Source organism: Ascaphus truei, chromosome 3, assembly GCF_040206685.1.
Source record: "Ascaphus truei isolate aAscTru1 chromosome 3, aAscTru1.hap1, whole genome shotgun sequence".
Lineage (NCBI taxonomy): Eukaryota > Metazoa > Chordata > Amphibia > Anura > Ascaphidae > Ascaphus > Ascaphus truei.
In genome coordinates this window covers 279,718,427-279,734,158 of record NC_134485.1, presented here as the reverse complement: position 1 = coordinate 279,734,158, position 15,732 = coordinate 279,718,427, and the positions used below count along the sequence as shown (strand labels likewise).

General features: G+C 45.4%; 1 long non-coding RNA gene across 1 annotated transcript in view; it reads right to left on the bottom strand.

Annotated features, from left to right (window-relative positions):
• Positions 1–12,362, bottom strand: part of LOC142489689 (uncharacterized) — a 40,822-nt gene extending 28,460 nt beyond the window's left edge. The window contains exons 1-2 of the long non-coding RNA XR_012799913.1: positions 10,080–12,362; positions 9,138–9,459 (exon numbers count right to left, since the gene is read on the bottom strand). This is a non-coding gene — a long non-coding RNA (uncharacterized LOC142489689). The remainder of the gene's footprint in view (positions 1–9,137; positions 9,460–10,079) is intronic.
• Between the last annotated feature and the right edge of the window lie 3,370 nt (positions 12,363–15,732).

Here is a 15,732-nt window from a genome sequence, read left to right as displayed (position 1 = left end):
CACATTTTAAATAAAAAAAAAAAAAAAAAAAAAAAATTTAAAAAAAACTTTATAAATAAACATTTTATTAATTCTAATTTATGGTTTTAAGGTATCTATGGATTTTTTAGCTCGTGCTTCCTTTTCAAATACTTTTGTTGGTGTTTATTTGAATCACTTTAAATGTTCCAACACATCTACAAATATTAGTGTGTACTAATTCTTTTTTTCTTCATTTTAGAGTCATCTTTTTATGAATTGTTTGTCATTATATGTTTAAATAAAGTTGATTTTAGTTTTTTTGTTAGGATGCATTCTCTGTTGCCATGGAGCTTTCTGACTCCTCCCCGTTGCGTTGCGATTGGCTCAAACCCTAATTGAGGGACTAATCAGTGACGCTGGAGGGGTATATAAAATGCCAATAGACTCATTAGTCTTTATTCCCTGATGAAGAGACCCTCTGTGGTTTCGAAACGCGTTGGATTGAGAACATTTGCGAACCCTCTATATCCCAGCACTCCCAGAGAACCGATCCGGTGTCCTGCAGACTTGCGACGAAGTCTCGCGATCTTGTGACGTCACAGACCCGGAAGTGCTCGACCAGGACGAAAAACCGCGTGTACTCCGCTGCTCCGTTATATACGAGACTTATGCAGTGACGGGCACAACGCATATAAGCGGAGGTCTTTTTCTGGACTGCTGAAGCTGCATTAGCCTTTCTTTAAGGCGAGAGGCCAAAACATCAACGTTTGGAGTGGAGACTTTCCAGGCCCTACACCGAGGTTATTGGAGTGAGAAGGAGAGAGCCACGAGACCATCACAGGCGTCCGTTGGTGTTTGGGTAACAATAACCCTGAAATGCTTGTTTAAATTTTGTTTTATGTACGCACAATACTTACCTTCTTATTTTGGTTACTAAAGATATCATTTAATGCACTATGAGCGTTGTGCGCTGTGTTTCTTGTTTTTTTGTGTGCATTTAGGGGGGACCAGAGCCATCCCTGGTGTCACAGCTGCAGACGCTTCATATATTTCATACTATACACAAGGTCACCTATTTAATTGTATCACAATTATCACGTTATTTATACATTGTTGTTGCGCACTTTTCTTTTGTTCACCTTTTTCACGGTTGGTACATGTGCACATTCTTCTTGTCAGAGGCCCATTTCCTTAGCCCCACTCTAAAAAGTTGGCATCTCAAAGTCTGTCATCTGGGAATCTGGACCGGGGAACTCTGACCAGAGGTGTGAAGTATGGTACTTAACGTAAACAGCTATGTCCTGCTCTTTCTCTGCCCTGTGTACTCAATGTGGGGGAGTGAGCCTTTGTTCAGAGCTTGCTCCTCAGATAGGCAGGTGCCCTCTGGCCATTAGCAAACCTTATGGGCCAGTAACTTTCACGGGCTTTATTTAGGCAGAAAATTGCCATACCCTCATGCCGGAGGCATGCCTACCTGGTGGCCAAATTTCAGCCTTCCAGCAATCACCGAACCGGAGATAGCAATATTAGGTTTTAAAACCTCATGTTACACAAACCACATTTCTCTGCCATTGGAGTCAATGGTTGCAACCACACTTTATACAGTTAACCATACTCCGTTCGGTTAGCCTGAGAGGGCTGTGGATGGCCATGCAACATGCCGGAGGTGTGACTACCTGGTGGACAAATCTCAGTCCTCTAGCCCTCACCGAACTGGAGATAATGATTTCAGGTTTTATATAATATTTAAAACCAGCAACATATTTTCCCTCATGGCGGCCAATAGCGGCGACCGTAACTATACATATGAAATAACCTCCGTTCGGTTAGTCTGAGAGGACTGGAAACTGCCATGCAATCATGCCGGAGGCATGACTACCCGGTGGCAAAATTCCAGCCTTCCAGCTATTACCAAACTGGAGATAGGAATATCAGGTTTGAAACATTTTTTTAAACCTAGCATCTTTTTTCCGCCATTGATGTGAATGGCGACGTCCCTCGTGGTAGGCGCGACCCTTCCTCGTGGGCATTGCCCATTGGACCAGGTTGGGGTCGAGAGAGGGGGTCCCCACGAGCTAGGGGCAGAAAGAATTTCATCACTAGCTGCCCCAGAACCAAAGTTATAAACTTTGTGCTGAAGCAGGGAATGCATATAAATTATTACACATAATTACATTAACCCCTCGCCTCCTGGATGGTTGTAGGGGTTTCCAGCTGCGGAGTAACCTCTTCATTACCGGGCTAGCACCCCCACCATCACAGTCAGATCTCTGTTCCCAGATGGGGGAAGCCCAAGCCAAGGGGTCGTCCGTAAGTAGGGATATGATGTAGGCCACCTTGGATTTTGGAGAGACAAATCAAGAAGGGGTGATCTCTAATTGGATAAAGCATTCGTTTAAGAAGCCTCTACACCCATGGGGATCTCCTGCGTAACAGTTAGGAGTCAGTAGATGAGGTTCAGTAGAAGTAATGGCGGAGAACGGAGTGGCAGAAGCAGTGTGTCACGGTGAACTAGAACTTATCAATACTTTTTATACTTTTGGGATTCTCAATTGAACACAACAAAGAAATTGTGATTTATTTCCTTTCTAAACAAACACACGACAACTTGAGAATACACTTAATAAAACACTTACTGGGATTGGGAAACAAAATAAATTGTCCTTTGCGAGAAAGCGCAAGAAATGCAGTCTCTGTTAAAAGTCCCTTTGGCTAGATCGCAATCGCAAGTTGCTGATCTAATAACTTGGCCAAATCAAAGAATTTCGTTAGAATTCGTTCGGGAGTCACCAGGGCTAACGAATTCCGAAGTTTAGGGTAAATTCTTGGTTGCGATGTTTTTAACCCCTTGCGTACTGGAACCTCTGCCGCTGTGCTTGAACGAAGTCTGGTGTAAAGCGTAGTCACATCACAAATCGTATCTGGATCACACTGGGGATAGTCCGGCGGGCACAGTTATAGGGTGATCCAGTCTATCTTTAACATGTACACCCAATCCCCTCTGTGTGAATATGTAACCCACCAATCTCTGTTTTGCCCGCAGTTTGCAAAACCGGGCAAAAAGGCTTTCTGGTTTGCAAAGCGCATGTGTCAGCTTGACACCCATGTAACTTAGCATACCTGAGATACACCCTTTTTCTGGCACCCCTTATTCTGGGGTTTGGCCCCAAGTTGTCAATGGCCCATGATCTGGCACTTATCAAGATTCCGGCCATGTTTACACTTTGGTGCTCTGAGGTTTTTCATCCCTGTCACTTTGCTAGACTGAGGGTCTCCGGCTCAGTGGGGCCCTTTTGAAGTGCAGGAAAGAAAATACCCTCAGATCATTCACCCCTAGCATATTTACATGCCAAAGGATTTTTCCAGGACTCACAAAAAAAACTGTTCCTGCCTGTACATTTTAAATTTACAGTATTACACACTTTATTAAAACATCATGTTCCGGGTGTATCACAACTGTAATTTTTATATGTATGTTTGTGTTTTACTTTGTGATACTTGCACACCAAAAACCAGGGTGCTGGGTGCCTCCGTTCGCGAGTTAGCCCCCTTAATTGAAATGCTGGCTTGTGGGAGCCAACACCCCACATCAATTGACACACTTCCCACGGCCATTGACTTTCTACCTTTCAAGTTACGGGGCTAACAAGGTACGAATACATTTTATCGGTAAACCACTTCAAATCTAACCGCAAGCAACTTATTCTATTGACTTGTGGTTACAAGGTCGAATAGATAGAAATGGATACCCATACTTCAAACAGACCTCTAAACCGTAGCCATGTTTCTTCAATCAATGCTGCCTTCGGTGCTCATAACTCCATCTCGTGCTTCAAAAGAATATAGCACACATTGTATTTACTTCTTTTACAGCAGGCAGAGAACAGCCTGCAAATGGGGGTTAAGAAGGCTGGGACAGGGCAAATACAGCAGTGCAGTGCAAATAATTTTAACCGCTTCATTCCCAATGCAAGTTGGGATTAATAAGCTGGGTATAATACCTTTATTTAGGCCTTATTAACCCCCCTCTCACCACACAGTGGCAGTTGCCGGTTGTCACGGTAGACCAGGTATTACCAACACATAAATACCGGGATTCTGGATTGAGCACACAGAATGGGCAAAACAAATTGTAATTTATTTATTTTCAGACAAACCCTCAAATCTTCACAATTACACTGGATAAAACACTTACTGGAATGGGGAAACTAAATCAAATGTCCACAGAATGAATCGAAGTCCATGGGCACCCCTGCATGCATGCAAGTGGCTGCGCGGTTTGAGTCCTGCGACAGTCCTTGGCTAGGGGCGCAACTTGCCTGCCCTATATCTCCGCCAAAAGGAATTATTTCGTAAAGTCACAGGATTCATTCGGGAATCCTTAGCACAAACGAATTCTGGAAGAGGGTGTAAATCTTTGTTACGATGTAGGTTAACTCCTCACACTCCGGAACCGCTGACGCTAAACTTTGGACATTTCTTGATTAATCTTAGGTGAATCTGACTGGAAGTGCGCTTCAGGCATCTTTATAGGGTTAAAGGTCCTACTCCTAACATGCATACCCAATCCTCCTGTGGGAACAATTTTTCCCACCTATCCCAAATTTGCCAGTACCTTACAGAAAGGGCAGAATTTACTTCCCGGTTTGCACAGAGCATGTGCTAACCTCACACCTGAGCTACTTAGCATAGCGGGTCCAACCTCTTATCTGGCGACAGTAAGTCTGGAATTTGGCTACCAAGTGTGAAGCGCCCATATTTCACACCGATATCTGGTATTTACAAATATCCTGGCCACCCTAACACCTCGGGTCTCTGAGGCTTTTCAATTCCGGACTTCTCATAGACATTGGGGCACCACCTTAGCAGGGTGCCTTTGGAAGTTCAGAGATGAAAAATCCCTCAGCTCATTCATCCATTACATATGGGCATGTTAATGGATTCAGGGCAGGAAAGGATTCCTGCCTGTACATTTTAAAACACCATTACAATACAGTTTATTTATAAACATATGTGTATGTTTATGGTTTCTTTTTACCTAGCTGCACTCCAAAAAATAGAGTGCTAACTCTTTCCTAATGCAAGTTATCCACTTAATTGAAGGGGCTCTGTGATATGGACTGCGGTTTGACCTATACTCGGTCTGGGTTACAAGCTGGCATACAATGTATCCGTGCTTGCTTTGATCGGTAACCACAGACACGCACCACTACTTCAACCTAAGTGGATAACGAGACGGCAGGATATTATGTATTAAGAAGACACTTCAGCTAAACCGCAGACCACTTATTCAATTGACTTTGTGGTTTCAATGTCTGTGGTCTGAAAACTGATACCTATCTTGAAAGCAGCTACTTGTTCACAGGCACACATCTTCAGTCAGCGCTTGGCACAGCGTTAGAAGCTCCCCCTTGTGTTGCAAATACAGTTAGCACATAGTTCATTCATTCATTCTACTGCAGCAAGCGGCTAAGCTGCAAAACAGGGACAATAAAGGTATTATAGGGGGGAAACATGGTGTTATGTTGGCAATACATTTTATCCCCTTCTGTCCCAACACGGTTTAGGGTTAACCAGCCGGTGCAAATTACCTTTTTTATTGTCCTTGTTAACCCTCTCACCGCCACACCGGTGGAGTCGGGAGGGCAGTCTGCACCTGGACCGTGAGGGAATAGAGACTCTGCTGTAGCAGGTCCATCCAAGGCGTGAGAGGTCAGGCTTCTCTCCACCTCAGTGGGGTCCATGTTTGTAGGCCTGAGCATACTGTCATGCTGTGCTCACCACAAACAAGGCGGGACCACGGTGCTGAGATGGGAATGGATATTATGCCACCCACAGCCACGGGTCGCATCTGGAGTGTAGAGTAAGTCGGAATAGCCGGTTCAGGGTTGGAGAGGTAAGGATCATCATTATAGTTGCCGGGGTCAGAGGAGGAGAGATACGGAACGTTGCAGGTACTATTAGCCAGGTCCGGGGTTGGAGAAAGTAGCGTCGTCATGGTCCATTTGCCAAGGTCAGGATGGGAGAGGGCAGAATGGTTGTTGGTCCGGATGCCGAGGTCAGGTTTGGAGAAGAGTGGATGGTCGTGGGAAGCTGTGTCGGTACACAGGAAGAAGCAGCAAGGCTCCCCGAACCTTACAGATAGGCTGTAGAGGTTTGTGAATGTAACTCCAAAACCCATAAGAAACCTTGCAGCGAATGTGAAGGGCAGATTCCAAGAGCCAAATCAACAGTGGCAAATTCAAAGATGCTCTGTACTGAATAGACGTGAGCCAGCTTCAAAGATGTTGACTCAAGAATTCTTCTAAGTCCCACTTCTGACGAACGTAGTGGTTGCAGTTGGCATTGCATGCCGAAATCAGTTCCAGGACTTTCGTGAGTATGTACCGATCATTGGAAAAGGCTCCTACTGAGGTCATTTTTGTGAATTTTTTTTAAAAGATAGATTTATTTGTTAGCCCCGTTCCCAGTAAGTGTGTTAACCCTGTAAATTGTGTTACATTGTGTATATGTCTTATGCTGAAATAAGTTACAATTTATTTTTCCTCCTTGCTTTGCTCAATCAATGATCCCGTTATAAAAAGATGTTGATAAACCTGTCTCCGTGACACTGGGCTACAAAACTAACCTTTCCTAGTTGAAATGACACAGAAAACAAAGTCTTTAGGTTGAACGGGATTACCCGCAAAAGTCCTGGAACTCAATTTTACATGTGATACCATACGCCACCGCTATATCTCTTCCAGAGATGCCAAAAATCCCTTGACCGATAGAAAGTACCAAAAGTCCTGTTACTCTTTTCAGCGTGTAGTTCCAGCCACGACCGCTATGTTCTCTTTTCAGAACTTGGGCCCGAAAAGTGGGAACATTTCTTGCCTTGAAATTTCTGAAGCCGGCTCGTGTCTATTTCTCAAAGAGCATCTACTGGTGAGTTCGAATTTGCCGCAGCTATTTTGGTGCTTTGAATCTGAGGACCAGATTGGCTGCTGGCTGCCTTATAATATTTTAGTCCCATTCATGAAATACTCCAGCCAATCCTAGCGTGGGAAAATTCCTACCAGCCAATCAGCGATCTGCCAGTCTCCTGAAGCCGGGCAAGAATGGATTTGAAATCTGACGGGCATGTGTCAACGTGGTACCTCTGCCACCTGCGTGTCAGAAGCCACCCGTGGAGTTAGGCATCTCAAGGTCTGGGCTGGGCAAATGGTCCCTCGATGGCTTCCATTCAGCCCAGTACGAGGGTACTTGAGTCTAACTCCTCTGCCCAAAAGGCTTTCACACCTTGGCATCTCTGTGGCGTTCAAGTCCAGGACCCAAGCAGATTGGCACCAACTTGGTAGCCAACTGGTCTCTCGGAACCACAGACTTGGAAATCCCCAGTTCATATACAGTGCATAAAACATATACCCTTATACACAATGATAAAATAAAAATATCTCACAATTTCTTCTAAGTCCCTCGTTTACTAGGTTTGACTGAAAAGACGTGCACGTTCAGTTTCAACACTCCTATACCTTCCTATAAGGAAATGTTTTAAAAGTTGAATGAAATAATGCTTAGGTTCAATTTCACAGTTACTTTTCTAAACACATAGGAATTTGGACTTAGACATGAAATCAACCTTGCAACCTTATCGATGGTTGAAGCACCCAAGAACCTCTTTACTTGGTTCTGGTAATCTGGGCATATACTGGGGGACCCTCACTAATTTAGGGAACCTCGACTGTACCTGGGATTAACAAATCCCTATGCCCTATTTACCTATCTGGTTTGTGCTGAAGCAGAGAAACCTGGTGGTGAGTTGTGCAACTGATTTCCAGTGAAGACTTTGACCGGAGTGATGTGTTTATATATCCCCTGGAATATGGCCTGATTCCCAGATACATTTTTGGGGTGACCAGCATCTCTGGGCCCCTTCTATCTACAAAGTCCCCCCTGCAACTCATAGCCTGAAAATCTCCACTGGTTAGCACTCCTGGAAAGGTAAAACACACATCAAATATTTATTGTCATACAAGATATTCATTGCAGGTACAATACACAGGTTGAAGAGCTGACACTCTAAAGCCTGAAACAGGGCTCAGGCTTTATTGATGGCCTGTCACAGGAGTAAGGGAGATAGATACATTTGGCGCAAAACACCAGGTGCCAGTCGGAGCAGAGACGCAGGAAGAGATGGTAGAGTCCAGGGAGCAGTGCTCTTCTGGACTAGGCCAGTTTGTGGGCTGTTGCAAAGTAAGCCCCATAGATATGGACGCTTCCCCCAGTAGATGATTACAGTGATAGAGTGCTGCATCCGTGACAGGATGCCACACAGTGTGCACGGCAACCATAGACATTCAAAGGGCCTACAGTGTATACAGTGCTTTACAAAAGGTGTGTGTGTGTGTGGAGTGGGAGTGTATATCAATGGTGTGGGTAGGTGTGGAAATGTAAAAGGCTGTAGCATTGCTAAAGTGTGTGTAGATACTATGTGGTCACTATTGGTATATAGAGATGGAATTACATCGAATATTTGTATGTGTAAGAGACAGCAGTGTGTGCATAAATATAGGGCATGGCCATGTATAGACACACACACACACACACACACACACACACACACACACACACACACACACACACACACACACACACACACACACACACACACACTCTTACATCACTAACATTCAGGGACTATTTAACACCTCAAGTCATAAATCGCATAATATACAAAGGGGTGTTAGGCTTCAGTCACAGATAACATTCTTATATGCTCTGTTTTTTAAGTTTAACCTTACTAGATTTATTCAATGTACCATCACCAGAAGAAGAGATCAGTGTATCTCGAAAGCTCGCACAAATAAAAGCATTTAGTTAGCCACAGAATGGTATTGTCTATTCATATTTTATATATATAAAATATATATATATAATATATACATAATATATATATATATATATATATATATATATATATATATATATATATATATATATATATATATATATATATATAAAAATGTTGTGACCCAATGGGAGACAAAAACAGCACTCAAGGTAGTAATGCAAAGAACAATTGTATTAAAGAAAAACAGGCACAAAAAATCCAACGTTTCAGTCCTGTATAGGACCTTCCTCAGGGGCGTGCTAGAGAACACTGCCCATGAAAAACATATATACCCTCCACCAACCTGTGCAAGCAATTAGAAGCAGCTGTTTATAATTAAAAAGGGATACTGTAGACGCCTGGGAGCTCCGTCATCCCCGTGCATCAGTCAGGCTTCACTGCAATACTGTTTACATCCGGCTGTCAAATGCCGTTCGCATCGCGCATGCGCATCCACGGGAGAAGCCAGCAAGCACACCAGACATCTATGGCGTCCCCCGTTGCCATGGTGACGTTTCAAAAGCGTTTATACACCAAGGCTGCAAAGGCAGAACCAACTCAAACAGAAGTCAGGAGCACAGGGCTGTGCGAGTGCGATGACGTTACTTCTACACTCGATCAGATCCCTGCAACAGACATAAAGGTGCATTATTAAAAACATATCGGAGGATTAAAAACATTTTCCAGATGCGTGGCTCTTATTTGTTAACAACAACAAGATTAATCTAGAGTGCATATGCGTGGTATAACAATACTCAGCAGAGCCCATAGAATCAAGTGATATGTGGTAAATCGCTTAAAAGAGAGCAAAACAAAAACTGTTGAGACAAGGGAAATGGGAGGGGGAGAAGGGGAGAGGGGGAAAGGGGAGGAAAAGAAAAAAGGGGTTGGGAAAGGGGGGAAGGAAAGAGGGAAAAGGAAAGATGGGGGGAAGGAAAAAACAGGACAACAAAAAGGGAGAAGGGAAGAGGAGAGAGAACACCACACAGAAGGAGAAGTATCAGGGGGATCAATGCAAAAATACAATATTATAAATGCCCAACCCGAACTAAAGAAAACACCCCAGCTTAAAGTATTCATTTAGCCCTTTTGGCGCCATAGTATCCAGTTCATAAATGAGTTTCATTTACAGTTGTAGAAGCAACTTCCCTGTATCACCCCTGTAGCCCAAGTTCCCCCCCCCAGACACAGATTGTGCCTCTAAGGTGTATTGAGGGCTGGCTACATGTACTACGGTGGTGCATACCTGCTTGGAACAGGGCCTGAGTCTCCCGCGGTGGTATGGGGAATATCAGGGCCAGGCTTCTGGGGTATATGCCTCCATCTTCTCTAGCAACAGTGGTGGTGCAGCGCCTCCATCTTCTGGCGAGACCTATAGGGATAGGTTAAGATTCTCCCAGAAGAAGCCCTTGTCCCAGGGCGAGTGATCTTAAATTCCACACAGTCTTTATGTAAAAATAGTAGCACTCTTTATTGTCCTTGCACAATGATACAGCAACACTTCAAGCACAGCGGCACACAGCAGTTCATATACAGCAGTGCACTCCAAATGTGTACAGGCCTTTCCTCCTCTCCTCTCCTCCAGGCTGTACCCTAGCAGGATGGGCTGGTGAGGGGCTTCAATACCCCAACCCCCACCTCTAGGATATACTCTCTGGGTGAGGGTAGATCTCCCCCCTCACCCCCTCAGCAGGGTGAGGGGCATTGGTCCTCGCACTACAGTGCTATCAGCTCTAATCAGTATGGCTTAGTGTCTTTTCTCCTGTTTCCTGCACTCTCCACTCTCACAACTCCAACAGCCTCCACTCTCCAGACTGACACATCTTTCTCTCCACTGCAACAGACTTTCACAGAACTCTCCTGCTCCCAGGCAGAACTCCCAGAGTGAACTCAGACACACACAGGAGCAGCCCACTAAATATATACAGCCCTGCCCCTTATGATGTCAGCAGGACCTCCCCCTCTGTCTCAGGCCCGCCACAGAGTCAGGGGTCTACCTCTATCACAGCAAGGCAGGGCTTGATGTGGGGGGAAAACCCATGATTACTACTGGCACCTGCCCTAACCAGGGCTTACTCCAGTAGGAGAAGGATAGGTAGCCCGCTATTTCTTACAGGGGGTACACCCCCAATGGTGGGGACATGCGCCTGCAAAATGGGCATAAATCGCATGGTTGCGAGACTATGTTTAAAGTTTTTTAAGTGCCTCGCAACCGGTTGTAACTTGTAGTCTTCCAATCCTGTGGTATCGGTCAGAGCTTTCCTGATCGCTGATCTATGGAAGCAGATGCGCTCTTTTAGCATCCGCGTTGTCTTCCCGACATAGTAAAGTCCACAAGGGCAACGGATAAAGTACACTACGAATCGGCTTTCACAGTTCATATAATCACGAATTTTTCGGAGTTTGCCACTGTGGGCCATCATTATTTCTTGTAATTATTACCATGTATGTTTTGTCATTTGGATGTAGCACTGGACACCCCCTGTCGTTTGTTATATATATATAGTTGGTGGGGCCTTGTGTGTTTATTGTGTCATATGTGTCAGTAAATATAGTTGGTTATGTGTGTGTGGTTATGATGTGCCTTTATTTACTGCATGTATTGTTCCTGCGAGGGGTTATCCTGCTGTATGAGCATACCACCCAGATGGAGGTACTGTGTACCACAGAACGCGGTCACCCCAGGTTTCCAGTGGCGGAGGATCAGGCCACCTGTACGCCAGACAGGTACCCAGCACGCGTAGTTCCCTAAGTCACAGGGAAAGGGGGCTTCAATGAATTCATCAACGGATTCTTTTAAATTTGTGCAACCGCGACACAATGACAGATTTGGAAGAATCTGTGTGCCTTACAATTATATAATCCGATGGTGGATTTAATTTGACTGGGAAAGCCTGCAAACTAAACTGTGGGGGTTTGGCTTCAATTTAATAATTTTGTTAGTGGAAGTTGTAACGGGAGACCAGGCAATTTACACCTTTTTAACTGGGATCCTTCACTGAGCAAAACAAGGTTTTGAAACAAATTGTAGTTTATTCGCATAAAATCACTTGCACACTCTGATTCTCAAAATACAGACAAAAACACACTTATTAGGGGCCTGGGTGTTAAAACCCAGTCTGTTCTAGGTGCAGGGAACTCTAAATAAGAATTTTACCCTGACCAGGATTTAGCCCGGAATCTCCTGGTTCCCATATCGGCATGAAGTTCCACACGCCATCTTTCCCTTCTCTTCTGAGAACTTGGACATTTCTTGACAGCGAGCTACCACCGATTCCCTGGAACCAAATTCAGCATCAAATCCCAACCGCGACCCCTACGTTTGATTATTAGAACTTGCCAATAAAAATATGGGATTTAGGGGCAGATTCACTAAACTCCGATAAGTGGCTTTAAGAGCGTAAAGTGCCCTTTAAGATCGATAAAGGCTGCAGTGAGATTCACTAAGCAGTGATAACAGCACTTTATTGCCCTTAAAAAGCATTTTTTCAGCCCTCCGAGCAAAATGTGCACGATTAGGCGAATGCGCTGATTTTTGCCAGTACTTGAGATTCACTAAGCAGCGCTAAGTGAATCGGGATTTAAAAACACGCCGGAAAAACGCGCCTGCTACAGGCAGGCGCAAAAGATGCTGGACTTAGAAAAAAATTCTTTGTTTACCTTTTTGCAGGCACACCATCCATACGACAGGCCCGCCGGCGTCCCCGGCTAACCCTGCGGGTGTCCGGGGGCCCCATGGGTCCCCGCGGGAGTGTCCGGAGGTACCCGCGGGCATCCGGGGGTCCACGCAGGCCTGCAGTACCAAAGGTGTGGCCCCAAAAACTAAACAAGATTTTTTTAAAAAATACACCCCCCTCCCCCCTAACACATACACTCCAGTAATGGGCAAAATTACTATTATCCACATATGGATAATAATGCATTTGCCCATTAAAAATACATTAATCACAATAAATAAAATAAATACATTTTGCACTCACCCTTGCCAGGCACCCACGATGAAATCTATCCTCATCTTCATCACCGCCCATGCCCTCCGGTGCTGAAAAACATACAGAAGAATAAAAAGAGACAATATAATATCCCCTAACCCCTTTATCATCTTAACGGTTATTAACCGCTATAATAATTAAGGGCTTAACCCACACTCACCCACCACTCAATCGGGAGGCCTAAATACCCCTAACTACCCACCCCGTGAGGCCTAACCACCCTCACCGACTACCCACCGGGAGACCTACCCCCTTCTGCCACCCCCGCTACCCACAAAAAACATCACTATATTTAATAAACAATACATAATCCACCAACCCCCTGTGCCCCCCATAAATACATCATTTATTATGTTATATACAGGATTAATCCCCCAGGCCCATGGGAGTCCCCGGTGGTCCTGGTGGGTGTCCGTAGGCCCCACAGTGTACCAGTACTCCAGGGTCTGGAGGCCAATGGGTGGTCCCCGCCAGGCGCCGTGGTCCTCAAGGTGGTCCCCGCAGGTCACCGTGGGCCCCAAATGGGGTTTCCACGGGTGGGCCCAAGGGTGTCTGGGGGTCCTCGGGGTGTTCACACGGGGGTCTGGGGCCCTCGGATGGTCCCTAAAGGTCGATGGTGCCCCACATGGTCAAAATTTTGCTACAGACGTGTGCGGAATATTGGTGATTCTCTTTTACAATCTGACCCTGTGACCAAATATACAAATATGACCAACTGGTTTACGAGGATCCCGGGAGTCTACAAATGCCATGGGTGCACTAACTGCCAACACATGATCTTTGGCAAAAAATACGCACATCCCCACAGTGACAAGGCCATCAAAATTAAGGACTTCCTCAACTGCGAAAGCCGCTTTGTGGTCTATTTCATCCGATGCCCATGTGGGTTGTACTACGTGGGCAAAACCACACGGATGTTAAAGGAGAGGATATGCCTACACAGATCATCAATCCGGAAAGCACTGCTTGAGCAAAATGAGAATGATGATCATAAATATCAGCCTGTGGCAAGACATTTAAAAAAATGTAAACATAATCTTGCCACAATGCGATGCATTCCCATTCTCCAAGCCCATGCGCCCCCGCGCTGTAGTTGAATACAATGGCCCTGAGAGGGCACAATGAAGACTTCAAACTTGGTTGTTTTCTATGATATTTACTTCATAAATTGCAATATGTATTCATTGTGTTTACCTTTTACTGATGTCTGACCGCAGCAGGTTTTCCCTTGTTGTACCCCCTGCCTCTTCCCTGTCCTGGTTATGTTTGTCTTCCCTCCCTCCTCCTCCCTCTCCTATTGTCCAGCGATATGTTTACATCAATTGTATTCGACACTATCAACATGCACCATCATTTTGATGGTTACATATGGCATCTTTAGTCAATTCATTTGCTTGTTGGCCCCTTTATGTTTACATGCTATTTTTAACCTACTAGCCCGTGATTATATGAAATTCTTGCTTTCATTTCCTTTCCCCTCAACCACGTTTGTTCCCCACTTTTCTGCTTTTTAGATTACACATGGATATTCATCCAATTGCTGTCTACATAAGCGCTATAATATTGCTAAAGACATTCTCATACTGCTGTCAGATCGTTGCCTATTTTTGCCAAAAGCTGTGTTTTTCAAGGAGAACATCGCGTCGCCTGGCAATGTGGGAGGCCTTCTTGCTCTCTGCTTTGACTGGCCTGGCTGCGTATGCGCTCCAATTGACGCTGTGTGTCAAGGCAACACAGGATGCGACCCAACGGCACTCCAAGTGGCCACCAGCAGCAAAGCATGTGCACTGTTTGTTGCTTCCTTCCACACAGCTGATCTCATGATGGCTGTTATGCGACTCCTGACATGATGGGATTGATCATGGGACTAATTAGCTATATCCTGATTGCTCTCACTGGGGGGGGGGGGGTCGGTATATAAGATATCCACTGGCCAGTGTTCTTTAGCAAAACCCTGAGGAAGGCACTACAAGGACCGAAACGTTGGTCTTATTTGTGATGTACCATCTGAATACAGTTTTTTTTGTTGTCATTTATCCTTGAGTGCTGTCCTTTGTCATCTCTTGCTAGGGATGACTGCTTTCTCTGTTTATTTCTACAACACAGGCACCATACCATTTCACTTTGATGGGAGTGCCAGCTGCTCCCCTGTTCTAAAAAATAAATATGTAACCCATTTCTCCCCCCCCCCCCCGGTCGCAGGTCGGACCCCTACGATGTAATGAGGACTGGCTACATGTCTGTGGGTGGTGCATACCTGCTGGTAACAGGAGAGCCTGAGTCTCCCGCGATGGTATGGGGGACAACAGGGACAGGCTTCTGGGGTTAGTGCCTTCATCTTTTAACAATGCAGTGCCTCCACCTCTGGCGAGCCCTATAGGGGTAGGGTGAAATCCTCCCAGAGAGCCCTGGTCTCAGAGTGAGAGATTTCAGTCTCACACAAGTCTCTTTGTAAAAAGTATCAAGTCTCTTTATTCTCGCAACAGCTCACAGCAGCAGCAGTTCATACACAGGGTCTTTTCCTCCTCCTCCTTCTCCTCCAGAATGTACCCCTTCAGGATGGGCTGTCCGGGGCTCACACTGCTCCCGGCCTCCACCCCAAAGTGCAGACACTCAAGGTGAGGCTAGCTTTCCCCCCTCACTCCCTGAGCAGGGTGAGGGGCATTGGTCCACCACACTAGAGTTCTATAAGCTCTACTCAGTCTGGCCTGAGCTTCTCCTCCAACTGTAAGACATGTCTCTCCTGTGAGTCATTCCTACTGATCCCAGGGCAGAACTCACTCCTCTCACTCCCAAGACAGAACTCAGAACTCACACTACTGCCACTGACAGGATCAGGCAACTAAATTTAGACAGCCCCACCCCTCATGACGTCAGAAGGCCCCTCCCCTGTGTCTCTTGCCTTCC